Source organism: Gymnogyps californianus, unplaced genomic scaffold (genome assembly GCF_018139145.2).
Source record: "Gymnogyps californianus isolate 813 unplaced genomic scaffold, ASM1813914v2 HiC_scaffold_151, whole genome shotgun sequence".
Classification (NCBI taxonomy): Eukaryota; Metazoa; Chordata; class Aves; order Accipitriformes; family Cathartidae; genus Gymnogyps; species Gymnogyps californianus.
Genome location: NW_026114032.1, coordinates 30001 through 38790, shown reverse-complemented (window position 1 = coordinate 38790; position 8790 = coordinate 30001).

Below are 8790 nucleotides of genomic sequence, written 5' to 3'. Positions count from 1 at the left end.
CCCTCTTTCTCTACTGGGCATGACGTTCCATGGTATGGAATAGCCCTTTGGCTAGTTGGGGTCAGCTGCCCTGGCTCTGCTCCCTCCCAGCTTCTTGCACACCTGCTTGCTGGCAGAGCATGGGAAACTGAAAAGTCCTTGGCTTAAGATAAGCGCTACTTAGCAACAACTAAAACATCGGAGCGTTATCAACATCGTTCTCACCCTAAATCCAAAACACAGCACTGTACCAGCTACTAAAAAGAAAGTTAACTCTGTCCCAGCCGAAACCAGGACAGTATCCACCCCTTATTCTATACCATTTACGTTATGCCCAGATCCCACACTTTCCGATACATTTCCAATTAATCACCATCACCTTTCCTGTCTTTTAATATATACATATAGATAACATTCCCGTGGTCTATGGGCCATCTCTATCAAATGTCTGTTGAGTTCATTAGTCCATGACTTTGAGCTCCATCTATCGTAACAGTCTGCCTGGGCAGGAGGGATGATGCAAAGTCCACTCAGTCGGCAGAACAGGATTGGGCTTTGGTGTGGTGCGGCAGGCGGGTGACATTGGGCACAGCAGGAGGATGGTGTGTGGTGTCGGATTGTTGCATGCTGCAGTCAGTCCTGGTTCCATCACTACTGCACTTCACTCAGTTTTGTCAAAGTTCATTCTTCATTAATCTAAGTAATTCTTACTGTAATACCATTAATATAGCACGTAACAGTTATAATAATGATGACATACAGTGGCAGGATTATATAGCAATTAATAGCACACAATTTAATCTATTGGCTGTTCTCACCTAAAATCAAATCCCCTTGAGGCACACATTGGACTTCACCATCCTTCCGCATCACCCACCAAGTGCACCCAGGCCCTTGAGCAAAAGCAATCCCACGAATAGGTTTGCCTTTGCCTGAGGCAGGAGTAACCCAGACTGTTTTTCCTAGCATATTTTTTATGTGCACTACAGGGACTTTATCCCCTTCTACAGTACGTAAAAATTCTGATTGGGCAGGGCCAGCTCAATTGACAGATCCTCTAGTGTTGACTAACCAGGTGGCCTTTGCTAGATGTGTATCCCAATGTTTGAAAGTCCCACCACCCATTGCTCTCTATGTAGTCTTTAACAGTCCATTGTATCGCTCGATTTTTCCGGAGGCTGGTGCATGATAGGGGATGTGATACACCCACTCAATGCCATGCTCTTTGGCCCAGGTGTCTATGAGATTGTTCCGGAAATGAGTCCCGTTGTCTGACTCAATTCTTTCTGGGGTACTGTGTCGCCATAAGATTTGCTTCTCAAGGCCCAGGATAGTGTTCCGGGCGGTGGCATGGGGCACGGGATATGTTTCCAGCCAGCTGGTGGTTGCTTCCACCATTGTAAGCACATGGCGCTTTCCTTGGCGGGTTCGTGGGAGTGTGATATAGTCAATCTGCCAGGCCTCTCCATATTTGTATTTCAGCCATCGTCCTCCATACCACAGAGGCTTTAACCGCTTGGCTTGCTTAATTGCAGCGCATGTTTCACATTCATGGATGACCTGTGCGACAGTGACCAAGGTCAGGTCCACCCCTCGATCGCAAGCCCATCTATACGTTGCATCTCTTCCCTGATGGCCTGAGGTGTCGTGGGCCCACCGAGCCATGAATAATTCACCCTTATGCTGCCAATCCAGATCTACCTGAGCTACTTCAATCCTAGCAGCCTTGTCTACCTGTTGATTGTTTTGATGTTCTTCAGTGGCCCGGCTCTTGGGTACATGAGCATCTATGTGAAGTACTTTCACAACCAGGTTCTCTAGCCGGGCAGCAATATCTTGCCACAATGCAGCAGCCCAGATGGGTTTACCTCTGCGTTGCCAGTTACTCCGCTTCCATTGCTGCAACCACCCCCACAGAGCATTTGCCACCATCCATGAGTCAGTATAGAGATAAAGAATTGGCCATTTTTCTCGTTCAGCAATGTCTAAAGCCAGCTGGATGGCTTTCACCTCTGCAAACTGACTCGATTCACCTTCTCCTTCTGCAGTTTCTGCAACTTGTCGTATAGGACTCCATACAGCCGCCTTCCACCTCCAATGCTTTCCTACAATGCGACAGGACCCATCAGTGAACAGGGCATATTGCCTCTCATTTGCTGGCAGTTTATTATACAATGGTGCCTCTTCAGCACGCGTTACCTCCTCCTCTGGTGATATTCCAAAATCTTTGCCTTCTGGCCAGTCCGTGATCACTTCCAGAATTCCTGGGCGACTAAGGTTTCCTATTCGACTTCGTTGTGTGATCAGTGCAACCCACTTCCTCCACGTAGCATCAGTTGCATGATGTGTAGAAGGGACCTTCCCTTTGAACATCCAGCCCAGCACTGGCAGTCGGGGTGCTAATAGGAGCTGTGTTTCAGTACCAACCACTTCTGAAGCAGCTCGAACTCCTTCATATGCTGCTAATATCTCCTTTTCAGTTGGAGTATAGCGGGCCTCAGATCCTCGATATCCCTGACTCCAAAACCCTAGAGGTCGACCTCGGGTCTCCCCAGGCGCTTTCTGCCAGAGACTCCAGGTAGGGCCATTCTCCCCGGCTGCGGTGTAGAGCACATTTTTAACATCTGGTCCTGCCCGGACTGGCCCAAGGGCTACTGCATGAACTATCTCCTGTTTAATCTGTTCAAAGGCTTGTTGTTGCTCAGGGCCCCATTTAAAATCGTTCTTCTTCCGGGTCACTTGATAGAGAGGGCTTACAATCATACTATAATTTGGAATATGCATTCTCCAAAAACCTACAACACCTAAGAAAGCTTGCGTTTCCTGTTTACTAGTTGGTGGAGACATAGCTGCTATTTTGTTGATCACATCCATTGGGATATGACGACGTCCATCTTGCCATTGTATTCCTAAAAACTGAATCTCCTGTGCTGGTCCCTTCACCTTACTCTGTTTTATGGCAAAACCAGCTTTCAGAAGGATTTGGATTATTTTCTCCCCTTTCTCAAAAACTTCTTCTGCTGTGTTGCCCCATATAATGATGTCACCAATGTATTGCAGGTGTTCTGGAGCTCCACCTTTTTCCAGTGCATTCTGGATCAGTCCATGGCAAATGGTGGGGCTGTGTTTCCACCCCTGGGGCAGTCGATTCCAGGTGTACTGGACGCCCCTCCAAGTGAAAGCAAACTGTGGCCGGCACTCTGCTGCCAAAGGGATTGAGAAAAATGCATTAGCAATATCAATTGTGGCGTACCACTTGGCTGCTTTTGACTCCAGTTCATATTGAAGTTCTAGCATGTCTGGCACGGCAGCACTCAGCGGTGGCGTGACTTCATTCAGGCCACGATAGTCCACTGTTAGTCTCCATTCTCCGTTAGACTTTCGCACTGGCCAAATGGGGCTGCTAAAGGGTGAGCGAGTCCTGCTGATCACTCCTTGACTCTCCAGTCGACGAATCAGCGTATGGATGGGAATCAGGGAGTCTCGGTTGGTGCGATATTGCCGCCGGTGCACCCTTGCGGTAGCAATCAGCACCTCTTGCTCTTCGGCCCTCAGCAACCCCACAACCGAAGGGTCCTCAGAGAGACCGGGCAAGGTGGACAACTGTTCAATTGCCTCTGTCTCCAAGGCAGCTATACCAAAGGCCCACCGATACCCCTTTGGGTCCTTGAAATACCCTCTCCTAAGATAATCCATGCCAAGAATGCATGAGGCCTCTGGGCCAGTCACAATGGGGTGTTTTTGCCACTCATTCCCAGTTAGGCTTATTTCAGCCTCCAGTACAGTTAGCTGTTGAGATGTCACTCAGAAATACAAATAGGTTCTACCCCTTTATAGCTTGATGGCATTAGAGTACACTGTGCACCGGTGTCTACTAGGGCTTTATACTCCTGTGGATCTGATGTGCCAGGCCATCGAATCCACACAGTCCGGTAAACCCGGTTGTCCCTCTCCTCTGCCTGGCCGGAGGCAGGGCCCCTCTAGTCCCAGTCATAAGATTCTCCACTCACTCTTTGTAAAAATGGATGAGAATTCCTTCTCATAGGATCAGGAGTAAGATCAGCCCTTCCACTCTGTCTGCCACACCGCTCACAGTGCTCACTGGAGCCTGAAGCAGCAATTTTCCTGGAAGAATCCTCATTTGTGTTTGTATTTCCTTGCAATTCACGTACGTGTGCATCTAGGACCGAGGTAGGTTTTCTATCCCACTTCATCATATCCTCTCTGTGCTCACGCAGGTAAGACCACAGGATACCCTGTGAGGTGTACCTTCTATCTCCTCTCTCTTGAGCAGAGGGACGCTTATTCCTAATAGCTGAGATATTGGTCCGTGCAGGTGGGAGGCAGAACTTATCCTCAAATCGCTGGAACTCTTGGGACAGTTTCTCGGCTAGTATGTCTGGCAGTTTCTCCACAGCCACGACGAGGGAGGAAGTGAGACTTTCTTCGTATTGCCGAAGTCGGCGAGCCAATTCATCTACTGTTGGTCCCTCCTCGTCTTTCCAGTCCATTACTGCCAATGCATTGGCATACGACAATGGTGCGCTTCGTACAAACTTCCGCCACATGGGTCATGCGCATTGGACTTCATCTGGTTCTGTGGGTAACCGCCCATCATCTGGGTCGTAATAAACCATCTCCCGCACGGCTAATTCCCTCAGGTACTGGATACGTCTCTCCATGGTGGTCCACTTGCCTGGTTGACATACAACATCTTCCTTGAAGGGGTACCTTTCCCTCACGCCTGATAGAAGTCGCCTCCAGAGGCTGAGGGCTTGTGGTTTTTTTGCAATTGCCTTGTCAATACGCCCTTCCCTAGAAAGGGATCCCAACTGCTTGGCCTCCTTACCCTCTAATTCCAAGCTACCGGCCCTGTTATCCCAGCATCGGAGCAACCAGGTGATGACGTGCTTGCCTGGACGATGGCTGAAATCTTTTTGCATATCTCACAGCTCACTCGGGGATAGGGATCGAGTGATTATCTCCGGTTCTGCCTCTTCCTCCTGTTCTCGTGATGACCCTGGTTCACCTTCATCCTTTGCTAAGCGAGCTGTCTTTTTTGAGTATTTCTTCTTCTGTACAGGGGCAACTGATACCGGCATGGGTTGGTTCTCTGGTTCAGCTGCAGTGCCTGTCACAGGCGTTGCAGTAACCGTAGTACCTGTTGCTGGGGTCGGAGGGGCTGCAGTGCCTGTCACAGGGGTCAGAGTGGCTGCAGTGTCTGTCACAGGGGTCAGAGTGGCTGCAGTGTCTGTCATGGGGGTCGAAGTGGCTGCAGTCTCTGTCACGGGGGTCGAAGTGGCTGCAGCATCTGTTGCTGGGGTCGGAGTGGCTGCAACGTCTGTTGCTGGGGTCGGAGTGGCTGCAGTGCCTGTCGCCAGGGCTGGAGGGGCTGCAGTGGCTGTCATTTTGTTGTCAGATCCAGAGACCTTCGCTTCCCCTTGAATAATGTTGAACAGAGCTCGGTAGGCATGAGCCAGGCCCCAGCACATTGCAGTGATTTGTGTCTCCCGGGAATTGTCGGGGTGACAGCATACTTTTTCCAAATGTTCTACTAGTTTTTCAGGATTCTGCACTTGTTCAAGGGTGAAGTTCCAAAACACTGGAGGTCCCCACCGTCCTAGGCATTTACCCATGCTTCCCCACACACCCTGCCACTCATAACTCTGCAGCTTTGGGGCAGATCTCTGGGTGATCCTCTTAAATAGTTGTTTAACCCTAAACAAGACCTGAACCACATTCAGGAACAAGCTAGTTCCTAGCAATAGAACCATGTTAGTTTCAACATTCCAAAGATATTAAAAATTTTCAAAATTCTCAAACACTACTGTAATTAGCCTGGAGGAGGAGGGGAAGGTGAAGGAAGGTGTCTCCCCCATAGATTGGCTCTCCGAGGAGAAAAGGTAAAGGGTGTAATTATTAAGAGTTTCTGCTAGATAGCTCCCGAAGTATGGAGATAACGGCGATGCTGAGTACAAATACCGGATTAGTCCCACAACCGATAATTTTATTGTACCATAAACCAGTGTTACATAGTAAAGCAAAGCAAAAACCTTAATCCACCTCACCTTATGGGTGATAAGCAGCAGCACAGGGACTATATACGGCAAGTGAGGTGATACATAACAAAACTCTAAGAACGAATGCCACAACTCTAAGAGCCAATAACCCAACATTGTGACCAGCGACTACTAAACTAATACAGTACAACAAATAACAAATTCGTTTTAACAAGCGCTGGTCAGATCTGTTGTTATCTCAACCTTTTATGCCCCACGTTGGGCACCAAAAAGGCTGTCGTGGTTTAACCCCAGCCAGCAGCTAAGCACCACGCAGCCGCTTCCTCCCTCCCCCTCCCAGTGGGGTGAGGAGGAGGAAAGAGGAAAAAAAAAAGTCAAACTCGTGGGTTGAGATAAGAACAGTTTAATAACTAAAGTAAAATATAATACTAACAATAGTAATAATGAAATATAATAATAATAATAGTAATGAAAAGGAATATAACAAAAAAAGGAGGGGGGGGGGGGGGGGGGAGGAAAAAAAAGAGTGATGCACAATGCAATTGCTCACCACCCGCTGACCGATGCCCAGTTAGCTCCCGAGCCACGATCCGCACCTCCTGGCCAACTCCCCCCTGTTTATATTCTGGGCATGACATTCCATGCTATGGAATAGCCCTTTGGCCAGTTCAGGTCAGCTGCCCTGGCTATGCTCCCTCCCAGCTTCTTGCACACCTGCTTGCTGGCAGAGCATGGGAAACTGAAAAGTCCTTGGCTGAAGATAAGCGCTACTTAGCAACAACTAAAACATCAGAGTGTTATCAACATCATTCTCACCCTAAATCCAAAACACAGCACTGTACCAGCTACTAAAAAGAAAGTTAACTCTGTCCCAGCCGAAACCAGGACACCCACCCCCATTCACGGCCTTTTCCAACCTTCATCTGTGTTAATATTGTTTCTTCGTCATCTCAAAGCCCACTCTTGGTTCGCCATGTTGTCAAACAGGCAGTGGTAAGATGGTAGGACAAGGACATTTGCCCAGGGAGGTGTGCTCTAAGCTCATTTCCTCCAGCAGCAACCCAGTGTTGATCTTTTCCAGGGCCAGATCAACATTAATCTTTAAAGCAATCCTGGGGTGGGTTTTAACTCCCCTCATACCGGATGTCTGCAGCTGAATGAGGCATCCGGACTCCTATATCTAACCTACTGGTAGAGTTTTATTGACCTGATGCATTCCATGTCCATCTTGGGATGAGATGAACCAAACATCAGAGGCAGTATTTTCTCCTGTGCTTGCAGAGTTTGCATCTGGCTGCTCTCTCTAACCCTTCCTTGTTCACACTGTTAAGAAGTCTGTGGCTTGCATCCTTCAGGAAGGCAGACTGTAGCTTTCAGTAGAAATCCGTGGTTTACTTCACAGCTGTCTGCAAGCGAAGAGAGCAAGGAAAACACATGAGAGAGCGTAGCTCCAGTAAGAGGAATAAATAGTGCCGCAGTTGCCCAGTTTATTAATAGGTCAGCTCTGTGGCTATACAGAAATCTTGGGCTGCTGGTGATGCATCGTTCAATAACATAACTTTGCAAGAAACTCATCTTCCAGTCTAAAAACTTCATATGCAGCTAGGTGGACATGATTAAAAAGACACTGATTTTGATCATATTCTTAACCCTTTTTAACCATGAAACGATGTTTTTAAACAAAAATTAACTTCAAGGGGGATTTTTATGGAGTTAGCTAACTCTTCTGTTTGCCTACAGATATTTCTATGCATTTAAGTCTTTCTGGGGAGCTGTTTCTTATGCTGGGGAAAGTCCTGGTTCAAGACCTTATTTGTATTACATCGACATACGAGTGGTTTGAATTGGAAGGAGCACCCTGAGACTAACTGATCATGCAAGAAGCAATAGGAATTGCAGCCCCAAACGCTGAGAATCTTCTTGCCGAGCAGATTAATGAGGATGTGGCTGCCCTGCCTGGTAGACATGGTCTTCCCTTTCAGGGTCAGAGGTACTTCGGCAACATGGTTCCTCTGGCCACAAGTCTTCAGATGAGATCAGCAACATCCCCGGAGCAATTCAGGCACATAAATAGAGGCATCTAGTAACATTCAAGGAGCGTGGGGTAGCAGAGACCTTTTCAGCAGGCGAGTAGATGGGATGCATAAACTCTGAAGACCCTCAACCTTGTAGTATGGTAGCTAGAGGCTACATAGGTGATACCCCAAGCATCAGAAAGGTCATCAAATACCCACGTTTAGGCAGCAAACTCACAGAATTTCTAGAGGGTCAGATGAATTGTGCCCGAAACCCCACAGATGAGGTTCTTACTGATAGCAATGGGAGCTGAGTTAACTAGGACACATAGATGCAGCAACTCTTGTTTCCAAGGGAAAGCTAAAGAAGGCTATGATGTCTCTCTTGTATTTACAGCCAATTCAGAGGTACTGAACACTCTGCATGCAGGTTCTTCTTCTTGGATCTGGAAAGAAATCAACACTTCCTAAAGGTGATTCATCACATCTGTCTCAGCCTCTGATTTTAGACATGGATACTAGTCCTCCAGATAGTCTGATTTCCATCCACAGAGTAGATTTAGATGATTCCCTAAAAAGCAGACAACTAATTTCTAGAAGATTAGCATCAGAAAACATGAATCACTATCAAATAGAGAACAATAAAGCCAGGGAAGAACTGTGTGAAGCCTTGACTGCAAAGGGGAAGTTTCAGTGAATTAATGAAGTTCCTCAGGTTTAGGAAGTAAAACATAATATATTTCTTCCAGATGTGTCAGAAAACCCAGCAGTCAGCA